Source organism: Thamnophis elegans, chromosome 4 (assembly GCF_009769535.1).
Source record: "Thamnophis elegans isolate rThaEle1 chromosome 4, rThaEle1.pri, whole genome shotgun sequence".
In the NCBI taxonomy this organism is placed as follows: Eukaryota; Metazoa; Chordata; class Lepidosauria; order Squamata; family Colubridae; genus Thamnophis; species Thamnophis elegans.
Genome location: NC_045544.1, coordinates 40,211,053 through 40,230,749, shown reverse-complemented (window position 1 = coordinate 40,230,749; position 19,697 = coordinate 40,211,053). Strand labels below are relative to the sequence as shown.

General features: G+C 40.1%; 1 protein-coding gene across 2 annotated transcripts in view; it reads right to left on the bottom strand.

The window, feature by feature from the left end:
- The window catches only part of RSPO3 (R-spondin 3), a 71,341-nt gene that overhangs the window by 11,629 nt on the left and 40,015 nt on the right, over window positions 1-19,697 (bottom strand). The window lies entirely within an intron of this gene.

Here is a 19,697-nt window from a genome sequence, read left to right as displayed (position 1 = left end):
TATAACATTGGGTAATAAACACAGCCCTCACTTTTATAGAAAATGCCCCCTACAATACAAACCCAATATACCGCCTTAGCCCACCATACACCCTCTTTCATCCCCCTCCAACTTTCATTCTTCCTTCTCTCATACCCCTCTACACCTACTTCCCCTCTCCCTCTATCTAACCCTAACCCTATCACTCCCTCTCTTAATCCATTCCCTCCCTTCCTTCTCCTCTTCCTCTCTCTCACCCTCTCTACTCTCCTTCTTCTTTCACTCAGCTCCTCCCTTCGGTATACTTCTATTACCTTCCAATATATTCAGTTTGTTCTGTTTTGACACTAACATTAAAAAACCACAGTATACAAGTGCAATCATGCTTTAAAATTTAACACATATTATATTTCCCCCCTCCCCCTAGATCCCCACCTCCCTTCCATCCCCCCGACTTCCCAGAACCCATACATGGTATAACCTTTTGACAATCACAGTCTAAAATATCTCTACATTGAACTCAGCTTCTTGCTGTTACCCAAATTTTTAACAGTTTAAGTTATTACTGATTTTAAGCATAAGCTATCTGGAGTTTCTTAGTCCCGTATTTGCTTTGTATATAATCAATCCATTTTTTCCAGTCTCGTTTATACCTCTCGTTTGAATGTTCTTTAAGATATGCTGAAATTTTTGCCATTTCGGCTAAGTTTGTAACCTTCAAAGTCCATTCTTGAATTGTAGGCAGGTCTTTCTTCTTCCAGTATTGCGCCACCAAGAGTCTTGCTGCCGTTATTAAGTACAGAACCAAATTAATCTCTACTGCTACAAAGTCAATACATATACCTAGTAAAAACAGCTGGGGAGTGAATTTTATCCTTTTTTTGAAGATATTTTGCAGGATCCACCAAATTTTTATCCAAAATGCCTTAACATTACGACATGTCCACCATATATGAAAATACGTAGCATCAAAAGAACCACATCTCCAACATTTAGGCTGAACATTTGAATACATAGAAGCAAGCTTTTTGGGATCTAAGTGCCATCTATAAAGCATCTTATAAAATTTTTCTCTCAAATTTTGTGCTTGTGTAAAGAGGCACCTGGCATTCTTATGGGGCTGACTTGCAGCTGGGGCAAACTCCACAATTTTTATGTTGTAAAGAGGAGTACTTTGACAGCAATATTTACAATGTCCCTGTTCTCTTTGTGTCCCAGTTGTTCTGTGGAAGCCTTTAGGGTTTATGCCTGCTTTGAACAGGCATTTCAAACATTTTTGTTACTGCTGCTATTGCTGCTGCACCACAAAATGCTAAAGGAGATTTGCTGAGGACCAATGCTATCATGAAAAAGGAAAGACCACATTAGTTACAATGGATGAAAAGCCAACTAATGAAGCTGGCAGCACAGGTATTTATGTACTTAACTGCAAGCACTGAGGAAATGGAATGGTACCACTTATTGTTAAGAATATATGGATATATAGCTTTTGCTATGATTAGTTGAAAATTACTTATTCCAGTTACAGTGTTACTATAATATACTATGATATATTGTAAATTACTGTGATACCCTGTTCACTGAAGTGATGGTAGCGAGTTTAAACTTTAGCATAACATGTCCTGTTCTAGCCTAAAAAGTAAAATTGCTAGAAATAAAGTCAGCATAATCATTACAAGAAAATGATGGGTAGAAATCATGCAAAGAAAGATTCATGGGAATCTATAGTAATACATTCTGCTTGGATTTGGCTATTCAACTTTGTCTTACAATATATACCACAAATAAAATAAAATTCTACTGTCCTATATCCTCCTTTTCTTTCTTCCTAAAAGTGTGAGTGCTATTAGGCATGTAGGAAACAATAAACAGCTACATTACACATTTCAGAGTGTATTGGATTCCAAATAATTCTATCCTCAAAGTCTATTATGGATTGGCATACTAATGATTTGTCCAGAGATTCAAAAGGGACATTTATTTATTCATCTAGCCTACAATGTTCATATCTCTGTGATACCTCACTAAGAAATGCAATGTGCTTTGGATATATCAACACTTTTTAGAATTTTTGTGTGTGATCACTTTCTTTTCCATTTTGTATTAGAGTACTGATCTTGAAATGAAATATATAGGCCTCTTAAAATCAGGGTTCTGATCAGGCCTCTGCTTCACTGCTCTCCCTATCACTAACCTCCTTAAATCTAAAGGAGGAGTAAAGCCCAAACCTAGCAAACCGTTGAACTGGACTATGGAGTGTCAGGCTGCTTTCGAAAAGTTGAAACGCCTGTTTGCAGAGGAACCGGTGCTGAAACACCCTGACATGGATGCACCTTTTGTGGTCCAGGCTGATGCCAGTGATGTGGCGGTGGGAGCAGTATTGCTTCAAGCAAATGCCCAGGGTAAATTACAGCCCTGCGCTTACACCTCTTGCAAGCTGACCGACACTGAGAGACGCTGGGCTATTTGGGAAAAGGAGGCTTTTGCTGTTCGTTGGGCTTTGACGACTTGGCGTCACTTTCTAGAGGACGCTAAACACCCTTTTGAGGTGTGGACTGACCATAAGAACTTGGAGGTGTTGAAAACCCCCAGGAAGCTATATCCCAAACAGATGCGCTGGGCTCAACATTTCAATAGGTTCAATTTTACTTTGAAATACATTCTGGGAGGGAAGAATTTGATGCTTTGTCCAGGCTTCCGCAGTACAACAGTTCAAAACTCAGTGTGCTCCAACCTGTCATTCCCACAAGAAGTCTGGCTGCTCCTGTTGTCACTAGAAGTCAGACAACTTCTAAGCTGGAGGTCACAAAAGACTTTATCTCTGAACTAAAGGGGGCCCTTACAAAGGATGATTGTTCCAGCAACACATGAATGAATGCACCATGAAAGATGGATTAGCTTGGAGTGGTGCAAAATTATAATCCCTGCATCCTTTAGAACCATCGTCCTCCAACAGGCTCATGACTCTCGCATGGCTGGACACTTTGGATTCGTCAAAACCTTGCGCCTGGTTAAGAGACAATTTTGGTGGCCTTTGTTGAAAAAAGACATTGAGTCTTATGTGGCTAGTTGTCCCATTTGTGCCGCTGCGAAACGCCCTCCGGGAAAACCCCAAGGATTGCTCCAGGCGGTAGCTCACCCGGAAGCCCCGTGGAAGGAGATCTCCATGGATTTCATTGTTGAACTTCCAGAGAGTCAAGGAAATACAGTAATCTGGGTTGTTACTGACTTATTCTCCAAGCAAGTTCATTTCATTCCTTGCTCCAAGATCCCATCCGCCAAATCTCTGGCTAAGATGTTCATCTCACATATATATCGCTTGCATGGGGTGCCGGACCGCATCATTTCAGATAGGGGTGTTCAGTTCACCTCCCTGTTTTGGAAAGAATTCCTGAAACTGATTGGCTCTGCCCAGGGCTTAAGCTCCTCCCACCATCCTCAGACTAATGGGGCCTGCGAGAGGACTAATTCTGTGCTGGAGCAATATCTTCGTTGTTTCATCAACCACCAGCAGGATGATTGGGTGGAATTGTTGCCTCATGCTGAAGTGGCTTACAACAATTCTGTACACAGTAGCACGGGCTTTACCCCTTTACGTGTTGTATACGGGCAAGATTTTGTGCCCATTCCGGAGATTCCTCGCGAGAAACCACAAGTGTCCTCACTCTCCGAGTGGAGTGATGCCTTTGGGAGATGTGGCCTTTGACGCACCGGGCGCTGGATGCTGCACACCGCACACATAAGAAGTAGGCTGATAGGAAATGGTCTAAACCCCATGACTATAAGATTGGTGATCGGGTTTATTTATCCACTAAGTTTCTTCAAATGACTCAAAAGTCAAAGAAATTGGGTCCAAAATATGTTGGCCCGTTTCCAATTATCAAGATCATCAACTCTGTTTCCGTATGCCTCCAATTGCCTAAGCATCTCAGCCGGGTTTATCCTGTTTTTCATGTTAATCTCCTGAAACCTGAACATACTTCTCCATTGAGGACTCCTCTTCCGCCCGCCCCGCTTTTGATAGAGGGAGAGCAGCATTTTGAAGTCCGGGAGATTTTGGACTCTCGTAAATGGAGGAACCGTATACAGTATCTTGTGGCTTGGAAACATTTCCCCCTATCTCACACTGAATTGGTTGATAAGTCCCATGTTCGGGCTCCTTGTCTGCTCCGCAAGTTCTACTCAACTTACCCTGACAAGCCCTGATTTTTATATGGACTGCTAATTTTCCTTTTCCCCTTCCCCTTTCTCTCTTCTATGTCATGTTGTTCATCTGTTTGTCTGTGTTCTTTCGTTTCTGCAGTTGTGACTGCCCTTTTCTGGAGGAGGGCCGGATGTCAGCCTCTGCTTTGCTGCTGCTTCAGCTGCTGTTGAAACAGGGAGGGTGGGCATGGTGTTTGGGAAGGGAATCATTATGTGCTGGAGGAGTGTTATTAGAAGCTGTCCTGACCATCTCTCTGCGCATGTGGAAGACGGGAGTTTCCCGCCAAGGCCAACTGTCCAGCATTCCAGCCTGATGATGCTTTTTGAAGATATCTCCCACCTGACAGTTGGGTGAATTATTATTGGACTATGAAATGGGGTGCCAAGGGGAGGGGATTGAATTATACATGATATCCATTGCTTTTGCGCCAATTTACTCAGACTCAGCTTTGCTTTGCTACTCATCATTTGTAATTAGTAGAAGTACACTTAATTCTAAGAATGGAGTTGAGCGGTTTCTTTCCTGATTATTAAATGAAGCAGCACCTGACACAGGGGTGATCTAGTCTAATTTATATTTAAAACATAACACACACACCCCAATTGCTGATTTCTCCATTTAATTATCAGGAATCCCTTCCTTGGTCTATCAGCACTGTTAATATATACAATAAAAGTACCAAAGGTTTAATATCATAACAATAAACAGAAACAGAACCATTCACTTCAATAAAACCCAAGAATCAAAGTTGTAGTTAGAAAATAAAACAGGATCATATACCATTAAAAGTTTGATGAAACAGATTAGAACTGTCCATCTAAAATTTGTAAAGGAGACTTAATTTAAATTTAATTTAATTTAATTTAAAGGAGAGCCAAGTTAATCATGAAGGAATGGAGCAGTGTTGCATAGTTATTCTAGATTTAGACTGTCTCCAATGAGAAGGCACAGCTTCAACTCTTCATCTCAACTCATCTCATCTCATGATTTTTTTAGCCTGATCTACCTCACAGAATTTGTGCAAAATGTGTGAGAAACTGAATTTTTAAAACAGGTAACATAATAAATAAATAGCAATATTTATGAAAATTCATAAATGGTGTGCCCAATATGCTATCTGGCTGCAAATATCTAGACCTCTGGATGGCAGCAGATACAGAATATTCTAAATCTTTGTTTCTATCTAGCATCTATCTGGATTTTTGCAGCCCAGATCTGGTAACCCTAATTATATGATGAAATTATAATAAATTGTAGGTGAGCCCAGTGACGTGCGGTGAGCTTCATGGCCAGTGAGGCAAGTGTGAAAGCCCCGCCAAAGCCCCGGTGCCGCGTCCGCCATAGAGCGGTACCCTCACCGGCCATGAAGCTCAACGCACGTCACTTGGCAGTTCAAACTCTGCTCTGCAGCCCAAACTTTCTCCTCCCAGCAACTTGGCCTGTTGGACACAGTGGTGGCGGGGGGAGGAATGGGCTGGCTGGCTGGGGAGGGGGGAGCCCTTTAAAGCCCTGCTGCCGCATCTTCCCAGCAAGACTTCCTTTCGGCTCGCAGTTTCTTTCCCCTTGCCTGCCTTAACCAAAGCTTGGCGCCCTGCCTCTGCTTTCACGCTCTCCCTCCCTCAGCTGTGCAGCAGCGTCAGCGGTAGCTCTCAGCCTACGGCGGCAGCGTCACACAGGCTGTGGAAGGAGGAGGAGAGAACCAAGAGAGGCTTTTACCGGGCGTGAGCCCCACAGCCAGGACGGTCATTGCGCCTCAAGCCGCGTTTCTTCCTGCAAAGCCCTTCGGGCATCAGGCAGAGCTATCGGGTTGCCCGAAGGGCTTTGCAGGAAGAAACGCAGCTTGAGGCACAATGACGGTCCTGGCTGTGGGGCGCACGCCCGGTAAAAGCCTCTCTTGGTTCTCTCCTCCTCCTCCTCCTTCCACAGCCTGTGCGATGCTGCCGCCGTAGGCCAAGAGCTACCGCCGATGCTGCTGCACAGCTGAGGGAGGGAGAGCGTGAAAGCAGAGGCAGGGCGCCAAGCTTTGGTTAAGGCAGGCAAGGGGAAAGAAACTGTGAGCCGAAAGGAAGTCTTGCTGGGAAGATGCGGCAGCAGGGCTTTAAAGGGCTCCCCCCTCCCCAGCCAGCCAGCCAGCCCACCCAGCCCATTCCTCCCCCTGGCACCCCTGTGTCCAACAGGCCAGGCGTCTCATGTTTATGGTGGACATAAATGCGAGACACCTGGCCTGTTGGGACACAGCAGCGAGAACGTCCCTGCCGCCTCTGCGCTCCGCCGTCTCACCCCCGGCCTCCTCCAACCCCACCGCTGTGAAGAAAGAAACACACACACACACCTCACAATAAAAAATTACAAATTAAATTACAATAAATTTGAATCCCCCCCTCCCTCCGTCCGATCCACCTTTTCCATGCGGTGGAAACTCTCTCAACTCTCCTCTTGTCCGCCCAACGTAAGCGTGCTCAACGTAAGCGTGCTCATAAGGCATGATTCGCTGCTCCCCGATCAGGAGGTGGGAGAATCAGTGCCTCTTTTGCATATGAAAGTTTTCACTTATTAACTCCTCCTTAACTTTTAAAAGGCGAACAATTCCTTAGGCAAAAGAGGCCCCGAGTTCTCTGGCCTCCTCCCATAGTTAACACTGAGAGCAGACACCAAGCCACTGTGACTTTGAATCTGGTAGCAACTACCCTGGCTTTAATTATTTTAAAAAAATTATTTAAAATTCTTCCTTTCCCTCAGGAGACTGGTGAGGCCCCGCCTCCCCTGCCTCTAGTGACTGCACGTCCCTGGGTGAGCCATTATCCATATTTCAATGTTCTAACATTTGGATCACTCACTAGTATTTAGTAATTTATGCACATTTCTAAACAACTATTCATTTTATTAACGAGTTAAATTCTTAAATTATACTAGAACCAATGGCACTGTTCCCACACACTTGTAATTGGATAAGTGGAGAGAAGCAACTGTATGTATTGTATGAGAACACCAAACAAAAAAGAGAAAAAAACAAGAAACACCATCAATTAAGTTTCCAGAGATTGAATTTGACCCCATTTACTACCTATAATAACATGCCTAATTAGATTATCTAATTCCAGTGTAAGTAATGGGATTGTTCCATTTGATGGAGCTAATTTTCAAGAGTTGATCAATGCTTCTTTGGCAGCTGTGTTCAGATTTCTGATGCCACCTGAAGAAAGGGAATGGGATCTCAATATTCTCAAAAAAGTACTTTGTTGGTTTCAGTAGTTACATGCACTGCCAGAATCACCAGTGATGCAATTTGACTGGTTTAATGACTGAATGGGTTAAGTATCTTATGGGAATAGGGCCAGATACAATAAAACACAATTGTACTTAAAACACTAATATATGATACGATTCTTCGACATTTATAAGTGCAGTTTGGTTACTAGTATTGTAATAATATATTACCTAAACAACTGCTGTGGTGTAACTATTTCTCAATCAGCCTCCAGTCTCAGTTTGCCTTGAATAAGTGTTTTATTGGATGCAACTGAATGCGCTATTGTTAGTTGCTATAGGGATACATACAAATAGTCCAAATAGCATGTGTTATGGAGAAACATATATTTTTTTAATTTCAAACATGTCTGAAACACATGTCAGCTAATACCTTCCAAAACACTATTCTCTATATATCTTTTGAAATGTATTTTCATGCACCACATGAAGCTGAATCCCTCCCTGTGAGCTGCAAAGTTGGAATTCAAGTTTAGATAAGATTGGCTGGTTTTTCTTCTGATTTAAATTTGGTGTTTTGTAAAATTGGGTTATATAAAAAAACTTTAATCCTTTGTTATTTTCCAGTTTTAATGCCAAATTCAGCATTTGCTGCTTACCATTGCATCATTGTCCCATGGTTTTATGTTTAATTTTAATATTTTGTTGTAGGAGTCAATCTGGACTGGTCACCAGGACCAGAGGTTTTGATTTCTGAGGTTTGGGACTTGTGCTAGAGCCCATCCTCAGCAAACTTTTCTCTGGCAGAGTGTGTGCTTTGGGCTATTCTTTGTGTGGTATTTATATGGTGCCTGTGGTATGTCGCTTTTTAAATATAGATTGGGATAATGATGGCTGGTTATTAAGTCATTGACAGTTATTCCCTTGTGCTGCCAAGTCCTCACCTCCTGATATGCTGGGGGTAAATCAGGTCTCCTATTGATTGACAAGAGCCCTGTTTCTCAGGCTTCAATCACATCCCTGGAAATTTTTGTGCCTGCTCATCCAACAAACTTAACTGCAAAATTGAATGTATTTCCTTGTTTATTGCATTGCAAACTACCAATGAGTTTGGGTCTCCTCATCTGACCACCCACTTGTGTTCTTGCAATCTGATAGTTAGCTTCCTCCCCATCTGTCCTATATAGTCACAAGAGCAATCCATGTAGGGGATCCGGTAGATTTCATTCGAAGTATCTCCCACCTCCAAGGCACCATATACACAGAATAGCCCAAAGCACACACTCTGCCAGAGAGAAGTTCAAAGGCAAAAACCTCTGGTCCCAGTGACCAACCTAGACTGGATCTTGCAACAGTATCCTGGAACACGTATATTTGCCTTTAATATTTTATGTCCAATCAACAGGAATATAGGTTCTAAATTAATGCTGTGAATAAATGAGACCTATAAAATCTTTTTTTAACAAGGAATCTATAACAACTTTCCTGCTATATAGTACAAGAAGATTTGTTCTCTATTAATTCAGCCTTAGCGATCATACAAAGGAAAGATTAAATTACAATTTATTGTATCCTAGTAGTTTAACTGTGTTTGACTTAACTGTTAGTAATGCCATGACAATTTGATAAATATGGTTTATATAAGGTAGGAGTATAGACTACATGATATAACACACTTTTGGACCTGATATGAATAGTTTTTCCTATTCCTTCACTGAATTGGACACTTTTTAAGCCACTTCCTAATAAATGGAATTGACTGTACTTTGCCAGTCTTCCTTTATAAAAATCGTACTGAAGGTATTACTTGGAATAAGCTGTAGAAAGAGAGATGCCAATGACTCAATACCACTGCGAAAGAATCCCATGAAATCCTGGCTAATAATAGAGTAATAAACTTTCCTGAACTTGGTGGTTAACAATATCCTAACTGTGTTTCTATGCATGGAAGTATTTCAGGGAAAAATAATTAAGCTGCATTAAATTGTGCCCTCATTATATTTAAAAAGTCTATTCCTCTATGTGTTCTTCATACTTTGGCTGAACTTAATAGAGGTGCTTATGTATTATTTGTTTTTCTTTTCGTCCCCACCCTTCCTTTCTCTTCCATTTACAGTATTTCCAATACTCAACTGCTAACCAAAGACATTTCCATCCATCTAATCATGTTCCCTTCCTCAGCACTATGTGGCAGCATACTCTAATACCTTATGGGAACATACCAAGGAAGCTAAGTTGCTTGCATCTGTTTCTGTAGCTGAGTGCACTATCTTCTTAGAAAAGATGCCAGGTGAAGATAATGTCTGGTAGAACTGGTAGATTATTGGAAGAAATGTGATATATAAAAGTACGCTTTCCACTAATAGGAAATATGTATGTTTTGGATACTTTATTTTGACTCATTTGATTAAAATCCATACAACCTGGTCAATGTAACTCTAAACCAGGATATTTTTGGCATCATTAACATGCTATTGTTATAATCACACAGCAGATATTTAACTGATTTCTTTCTCCATTTGTTTGTTTTCAGAATAATTCAAAGCTGATACAATGTTGTATTTTTTATGACTCTGCTTTAAATATTGTGTATATTATCTGTATAATATGATTGTATTTTGCAATATTGTTTACGGTACTATAAAACAAGAGTGTTCCTAATAGAAATTATTCTTCTATTGTTGTTAGACTTTGGTTTGAATCCTTCCTAGAAAACTCTTCCATTGTGCTGCCACACTTCCTAGCCATTCTGTTACTTACTTACTTATTTACTTACTTACTCACTTACTTAAAAAACCAGTTAATGCAATAAGGTGGTACAGGAACTGCATTTTTACTTACTCTGAGAAGGATTTATGCAATTTCCCTTCTCTTGGAATAGATAGAGGAGGGATCAGTGGAAGGGTGTGGAAGAACATTGAGCTAAGGCATGGTACCAAACGTATCATCCACATCTCTCCCAAAAGGGAATCTTGATGATGGCTCTGACAGGCACTCTATCACATATAATGAAGGTACAAGAAGAGGAACCTTCAAAAAGTTCCAAATACAATTTTGCAAACTACGTATAAAACTATAACAAATTAATAGTAAACAACAGCCTAATCAAGGAACCACCAAGACCAAGTTCACCGAGACTGAAAGGGCAAGCTACTAATATAGAAAATGAAATCAATCCTCACTCCTTTCTGGTATTGATGGTGTTACCTAGGTTGGTAATGAAATGTCTGCAAACAAACAACTACCCCCCCTCCCAAGTTGGGAATGGCAGCACATATGTGTGAGGGGAACCTTTACCTTTACCTTATGCATAACATTCCAATTCCTTATTATGGAACAGCTAGTTATTGTCTATTTATTTTAATTAATTCAATTAATTCAACTTACTTAAGTAACTAATATTTGAAGAATAAAATTATTTTGTATAATTAAAGATAAAAGTATTTAAGATAAAATAACAAATTAATAAGAACTATAAATATAAAAAAATTGAACTATGTATTTAATAAGCAGTTTAAAAGAATATATTCTATGGTTAATTCCTAAACTTTAACTAACTAACTAACTTCTATAGCAAGAGAGTCTCAACATATTCAATATATATTTTAATACATTGTTTACTTGCAGTATATTCTGCACAGTTGACAAGTAACTGTGAACTTAAATTACAGCTGATGTCTCGGTTACATCTTAGCCCATTTTAAGAACGAAGGAAAGGAATGCCGAACATACAGAACGTGCTAATGTAGTACATGACCAAATATGCTCTGAAACTAAAAGCAATTAGTTTTTGTCAATGTTCAAACTGAAATTTGTGCAGAATCTGAGAACTTTCCTGTATTTGGAAAAATTTATTGGATCTCAAGTATTCTCTTTCTCTTTGTGGAAAGTACAGATGGACCTAGATAAAGATACTAAGAAATGCAAGAGAAATGTTAATGGAATACTGATATGGTTAAAAAATAGACCTGAGTTTCTGTCATTGTACAACCATCTCTCCAATAGTCAATATATTCTGGCACACTTCAAAGAAGCCCAAGAAGAAAGACATCAAGCAGAACTCTCTGCTTGGAATGCCTCTCCAGAACAGAGTGTCTGTAGAGTAAAGGACAAATATCGACATTGTGGCAATAACAAAATAAAATATCAAAGAAATATGAAACAAAATCTTCAAGAGAAAAAGGGAACGAAATAGGAAGCATTTTGAAAGGAAAAGGAAACTGAAGGACCAATTTTGTTATAGAAATAGTGTAAATTTAGTCTGTAGCAATATTACAGTCATGGATGATTACTGGGTAAGAAAGTTGCATTGGACAAGAAGGATGAATATTCTGACTCAGTTGTATTAAAACAGAATGGCAGCCTGAAACAGTTAATGCAAAAAGCAGTTGGGGGGAAGCATTTTTGTCCAATCAACTCTTCCATCCATGCAATTCCATAAGTGCTGGGGTCTTTTCAGGGCTGCTATTTACATTTTATAAACTTAAAATGCATTTTATCCACGCAAGTAATATCACACAAGGTAGTTTGCTCCACCCTGAGGCATTTCTATAAATAAATGGATATTTAATTTGATCCTAAGTGACCACTGGAATAATGGATTTTATTTTATCTGCCACATTTCCTGTGGTATTTATTCATTCATTTGATTTTTATGAGTTTAAAAATGTATTTTAAACACCAATGAAATTATTCCCAGAAACCTAGGTTATTAGGCAGATTAAAATTATAGTTAATAATATATAATGTGTACGGATGTTCAGAACAATAGCAGAATTTTCCTTTTTTTTTTTTTTTATGGTTCCTCTTCTGGTTGCATTTTAGTCATTCTGATAATACCAATTCAGCTAAATGTCTTTATATTGGGAACTCACAACCTCAGAAATATGCTACCTTCCTTGTAACAAAAACGAAAAACATGCACTAAGATGATTTGTTGGCAGAAAAAAAAACAATTAAAAGCCCAATACTTAATGAATCATTTATAGTAGTAGAATTACAGTTGCAGATCCACGTTATGATAACCCAGCAGTGTAAAAATGTCAATACTGAGATACACTAATTACTTTCATGTTCATTTTGAATCCTCTACAGCCTGAGGAATAACTATAAAGAAAGAGCATTAACTGTATTCATTCTGGTGTCATTCACAGGCTGTTGCTAGAAAATCGTGCGGGAAAGATATGCTCCAGCTGCAAAATCCCTAAGATATTTTATTTACTTACATTCTTATTTATTTCAGGGTGTCAAGGCTTGTATTTATTTTGTGGAAGTGAAATATTTTATCTTCCTGTCTATAAATATAATATATCTGAAAGGGTTAATAGCCTTATTCTCGATTACAAAGTACAATATTGCCATTACCCCAAGGCAGAGGTGGTTGCTCCCAGTTTGGCCCGGATTGGTCGAACAGGTAGTGGCGGCAAGGGGGAGGCGCTGCCCACCCGCCCGGATGCTTCTGCACATGCGCATAAGTTGTTCACGTGAGCACAAGCGAAACAATAGCGCCAGGATTTGAAACCCACCTCTGCTCCAAGGGCTATGAAAGATGCATTACAGTTTAGGACAGAATAAACTCTTTACTTTCCTACTTGTAGTGTTCCTACTGTTGCACTATAAGCCATGTCAGGTCCTTGTTTATAGACTGAGTCAGCAGTGAACATGGGATCAGAATGATAGGGTCAGAGCGATGGCAACCCCTTATCTGCATGCATCATAATGTAGCCTGCTCCCAAAAGGTGGCGCTTATCGCAAAGGACAAAAACTTTTATTTAGTCATTATTTGGGAATCTAGAATTAAAGGACAAGCCTGTTTTGGGGCTTCTTTGGCCAATTCCTATTTTATTTTTAATATTTTGTTCATGAGGGGTTTATTTTTGCCTTGCTCTTCTGATTAAGTGGACAAGGCATAAATCCAACCAGAAACAAGCCAAGAATCTGCAAAGAAACTATGCAACCTTATTTGTACATCATACTAAGTTGCTGTTGCAATTACTATAATACAACAAAAACATGATTTCAAACTGGCTAACAGCAGCAGATTATTTCAAGCCAAAACCCAGTACTATGATTGTGATTTAACACAATGTGTTATCATAAAGGTGACAATGCAACTAATATTTTATTAATAAATAAGCCTAAAACAATAAAAGTGAAGCACAGTGTGCAAGCTACTTTTTAAGACTTCCAGATTTTTCTCCTTTTAATGGATCTCACATGTTTCCAAATCTTAATTTCTACTTGAAAATTCTGATTATAAATAGAGTAAAATGAACAGAGATGAATTACACATTTGTTTCTGAAGAAACACTAAATGAGTAAATTATTTTTCTGTGTTACATTTTAATGATGTCTGCATCTGGGTAGCGTCTGAGTAGATTAAGGTGACCAGATTTTAACATTGGTAAAGAGGGACACCATTGACCGGGGGGGGGGGGTGTGATTAATTTTTTTTAAAAAAATCGGGACTTTTTAAAAATGCTGCGGGACGTGGGACAAATTGTTAAAAATTGGGACTGTCCCACCAAAAGCGGGACGTCTGGTCACCTTACACAATGGAGAAGCCCAGATTCACTTAACAGCCATGTTCCTGACTTAACAACCACCATGATTCACTTAATGTGGCAATAAAAAGTCGCAAAATGCGGCAAAATTCATTTAACAAATGTTTCCCTTAGCAACAGAAATTAGGGGATCAATCCTGGTCGTAAGTCGAGGATTACCAATAGCCAATTGCAAAAGGCAACTTTGGCTAACTAAGTACACTAAAAACCATGTTTAATTATTTGCTACTTGAAGCCAATAGCAATGATGAAGAAATTTCTACTAGACTGTCATCCTATTTTTAGGGCCAAAAAATAAAACTCTGTATATTGGATCTGTTATCCATTTCTTAGCCTTCCATCAATCAATATAATTATTTCCATCAAAGAAAGCTTAAAAGTAGTACCTCATTGCGGAGAGGTAGAAAGCGAAGGCAGGAGGCTCACTGCTGCCGTTTCTCTCGAGCGTGTGTTGCTCTCTGCGGAGCAACCCACGATCGGCTTAGTTAGCTCATTCTTGGTTTGCGACCAGCCCCCACCCCCACCCCTTGTGGGCTTTTATGTGTTAATCGAGGCACGGATGATGGAGAGGAAGGGAAGCCAGCTGCTTTCACACAATACGTTTATCTCAGAGGCTGAATTAATAACATGGGTCAGAAAGACATGTAACTTTCTTTCAGCGAGTTTTGGCCAATTACTCCCCCCCCCATGCAACGAGACAAATTTAGCCCTCTTAAACTTGTGCGAAGGCAGCTGTGGGCAATGTTCCCTCTAAATAGTTGCTCCAGGAAGCCCAAGCCACCACAAGCCCTCAACCTAGTCACTTTGCTGTCCTGCTGCACCTCAAGTCTCCTGTTTAGCTGGAGGGAGTTTCAATCGCGATTGTGCAGCCGCTCTGCAGACTGCAGTCCATGTCTGGCAAACGACACTGCACGCAGCAGTTGGAACAGTGGTCCCGATGCGAGCAACCCACTTGGCGTCCCTGGCCCCGCTAGGAAATAACAGCCCCTGAGATCCCACCTGCCGCAAAATCATTCTGCCACGTCATAAACAACTCCCCCAAGCAAAGCCATCAACGTCATCAACACGCGATGGATGCCAGGCTATGCGGTGATGCCTCCAAGTCCAATGGAAAGCCGCAAGCGTTGACTGATAGGGCAAACAGCGTTTGTGATTAGCTGGAGGGGGTTTCGTTCACGATTCCACGGCCATTCTGCAGAGTACAGAGACTGCAGTCCATGTCCAGCAAACGATGTATTTACTTGCCAAAATTTACTTGCCAAAAATCGTGACTTTTTAAAAATGCCACAGAACGTGGGACAAATTATTAGAAAGCGGGACTGTCCTGCCAAAAGCGGGATGTCTGGTCACCTTAGAGTAGATGTAAATAAAATCACCTAATATATTAATAATTTAAGTCTGTTCATATTATATCACATTGTCATTATGAAGAAACACAGTTATAGTTATAATTAATGAATGGTTGGGCTAGTGGAATTTATTCAAGAGTGTTTTAGAAAAACCCCAAAAAATATTCTACTGGATTCTGTATAGAAAATAAAGTACCTTTATTGTATTACTATACTTTAATGTATACTAATTATATGAATGTTCTTATGATTTCAAAGACATGGTTTAAACATAACAGGAAGTTATCCTAATTTTCTTCTGCTAGGGATGGAAGGGTGGAAGTGTCTCTGTCTTGATGAAGATGTCCTCTCCAATGAAGTAGAAAATTCTGTAGACACAGTAATACCACTAAAGATACAGACTGAATCCAGAATTCTACCTGTGGTGGCAAACTGAGATAGCTTTCAGTCTGCAGAATTAAAAACTATTTCAGTCTCCTTCTATGGCTCCAAACTAAAATAGACTGAGGAATACCCATTGAAATGGAAAATGTAGGCAGAATTTCAGAAAAATATAGAATACTATATTTATATTTCAGTGGTGGGTTTCAAATTTTTTTAGTGGTGGTGGTGTGGCCTGCTTTGGGGGTGTGGCATGCTTTGTGGGAGTGGCTTGCTGGCCATGTGACTAGGTGGGAGTGGCTTGCCAGCCATGTGACCTAGTGGGAGTGGCTTGCCAGTCATGACTGGGTGGCCATGGCCAACTTGTAAAATGTGGTGAAACTCACTTAACAACACTCTTCCTTAGCAACCAAAATGTTGGCTCAGAAACTCTGGCATTTGAAACACGCAAGTCTTAAAGCTGTCAAGTTACAAGACCCTTGCACCCCTAACTCTTTAGGAAAAAAAGGGATGTTCAAACTTGACAGCTTTAAGACTTGTGGACTTCAACTCCCAGAATTCCTTCTCCAGTCATGTTGGTTCAGGAACTCTGGCATTGAAGTGTCTTAAAGCTGTCAAGTTGCACCCATAACCCTCTAGAAAAAAACACCCCGGGGTGTTCAAACCCCAGGGGTGTTCAAACGTGACAGTTTTAAGATTTGTGGATTTCCCAGAATTCCTCCTCTGGCTCTTGATCTTGATGATGTGCGGACGGGCGGGGGAGGGAGCTGGAACCGGTTCCAAATGGCACTGTAGATTTGTGGAACCTCTTCTATAGAAGAGGTTAGAACTGGCAGGAACCCACCCCTGTTATCTTTCCACCCTTTGTCCTGGTTTTACAATAAGCAAAAGGTTAATTGGACATTTTCTATTCCATTTATGTTTGCACTTTCATTTAAGAATATCATTTTGCTCAGTGATGGGATTCACATTTTTTTTTAATACCGGTTCTGTGGGTGTGGCTTGGTGGGTATGGCAGGGGAAGGATACTGTAAAATCTCCAATCCCACTCCAGGGGAAAGTTACTGCAAAATCCCCATTCCCTCCTGATCAGCTGGGACTTGGGAGGCAGAGAATAAATGGGAAATAGTAGCTTTTTGAAAGATAACTTTTTCTTTATTACTATCCTTCTGTTACACCTATAAAATAGCACTTGGTACATTCTGGACTGCCATTTTACACTGGGTTTGTGGGGATTATTGTGACGCCTCATGCAGTGAACATTAAATATTTAAGTATTGAGTATAAAGAAATCTTGTTAGATTCACTGAAATGGCAGTGTGAGTTTAATAATAAAATCATCTCCCTTTTCAACCTTTAGCAAAGCAGTATCTTGTTCAACCTAGGGCCTTAGTACAGAGATTATTCAAATTGAGAAGTATATTTAATTTATGATAAATGCACTCAAACTTTCTGCTATGCATAAGAATTTGTGGTGAATGGCAGAAGATAATAGTGATCCACTTTCTGATTTGCACTTGTTTATTTTTTGGTTGACTGCAAAAGTATTCAGCAAGCAATTATATTCTTTCAGGGGAAAGTATTTGGATTCAAATTACAACCCATGAGATCCCAATATTCCAAATACAACTTTTTAGGTATATGACTAGCTATTAACAAACTATTTCTCAGAGATGATGACCTAACAGGTATACTGGTAATCCTCTACTTACAAACATTCATTTAGTGACTGTTTGAAGTTATAATGGCATTGAAAAGTTGACTTACAACTCGTCCTCACATTTATGACCATCACAACATCTCCACAGCATTTATGTTGTCAAAAGTTGTGTAAACGGCATCTGTTTACAACAGTTGTAGATTTTGGGGATGATAACCATTTGTGATCTTCCCAGTCAATTTATGACAAGTAAAGTCAATGGGGGAAGCTAGATTCACTTAACAACTGCAGAAATTTGCTTAACAGCAAAAGATCATAATAAAAAAAAATGGTGTGACTCACTTAACTGCCTTCATTAGCAATGGAAATTCTCTTCTCAATTGTGATCATAAGTCGAGGACTACCTGTAATTGTCAATACTAGTCAATAGTAAAAATTCTTTGTCCTATGCTGTACACCAGGGGTGTCAAACCTGCTTGCATCAGAGACCATATCATGACCTATTGCCATGTTTTTTTCCCTTTGTGTAGCCAGGGTGGGTGTAGCCTGTGTGAGCCGTATTCGGCCCGTCAGCAGCTAGTTTGACAGATCTTCTATACACAGAGAAATCCACTGTGGCATTGTACATCAGAAGGAGGTCGTACATGTATTCAGAGGCCTACAAGGCATACAGTTTATCTCTTGGAAGGCACTGAATGCTTTAAGATACGTAGACTTAACCTGAACATCTGCTTCAAGTGAGAAATGGTATTTTATAATTTGATCGTATCATGTTTTCCAATACTGTTGAACAAAAATGTATTAATTGTAAGCAGAAACATAGGCATATTATATCAGATAACTTCATATAGCTGAATTACTGTAAGTAATGAAATAAAATTGAAATATATCATAAAATATATTCATTTACTGCAATCATTCAGTGCAACCTACTTTGAAACTTGCATTTTACCGTATATACTCGAGTATAGGCCGACCCGAATATAAGCCGAGGCACCTAATTTAACCACAAAAAACTGGAAAAGTTATTGACTCGAGTATAAGCCTAGGGTGGGAAATGCAGCAGCTACCGGTAAATTTCAAAAATAAAAATAGATACCAATAATGTTTTTGAATATTTATTTCAAAGAAAAACAGTAAACTAGCGGTGTATTCAATGAAATACTTCACTCACCTCATGATGCTGATGTCCCGCTGTGATGATGATGTCCCGTGCAGCCGCGGGAGCGATGTCCCGCCTCCTATGACACACGGCACAGTGATTCCTATCATTGGATCACTGTACCAGAGGAGGTGGGACATCGCTATGTGGCTGCTTGCCATAACAAGGAGGAGGTGGGACATCGTTGCAGAGCGGCAGGAGGGGGAGGAAGGGGAATCGTAAGACAGCCCTGCATTACATTAGAACGTGAGGAGGGGGGATGGTGCGGTGCGCGCTGCGCGGCAAACTGACACAGAGGGAGGGGAAACTCACAGGGGCACTGGGCCATTCACGAGTGTCACCCAGCGGCATGGCCCCGCCCCTTTTTCTCCTCCATTTCGGGCAAATTTTTCACTGACTCGAGTATAAGCCGAGGCGGCTTTTTTCAGCCCAAAAAGTGGGCTGAAAAACTAGGCTTATACTCGAGTATATACAGTAGTCAGTAAATGTAAGGCTCTTTGCAGTATGTGCCATAATTTTTGGACTATAAAACACACTCCTCTTCCCCCAAAAAGTGGGTGGAAATGTCTGGGCATCTTAAAGAGTGAATACGGGTCTCCTCAATCCTCTGCGTGTCCCATTTCCCTCCTTTCTGGCACCCAGAAGCACTCTGCAGGCCAAAAATGGGCCTAATTTTAGCCTCTGGAGGCCTCAGTGGGTTCCATTTTTGTCCTCCCTGGCGTTGAGGAGGCTGAAAACAGGACACATGAAGGGTCCATTTTTGGCCTGCAGAGTGCTTCTAGATACCGGGGAGGACAAAAACGGAACGTGCGGAGACAAAAAACTATTTTTTTCTTGTTTTTCTTCTGTAAACCTAGGTGCATCCTATGGCCTGGTATGTCTTATTGTCCGAAAAATATTATAATTATTAAATGAACGTGAACATTGCTAAAATGCACATATTTTAAAAGGTTTTAGAAAAACTAAAGCATAAACTTTTCAATAGCAAATGCTGCTGCTTCCCAGTGTGGCCAACAAATATCTGAAAGGCACATCAATCAACTCTTTTACAGTCTGCATGCTAAGCTATTTATTTAAATTAGTGTTTAGCACCGTGTTTGTACAGTAGTATAAAGAGAAAATATGATTCAAAAGTATTTTGGCAAACACAAAAACTATTTTTGCTTGTTGAAAGAGGAAAAAGCTATAAATC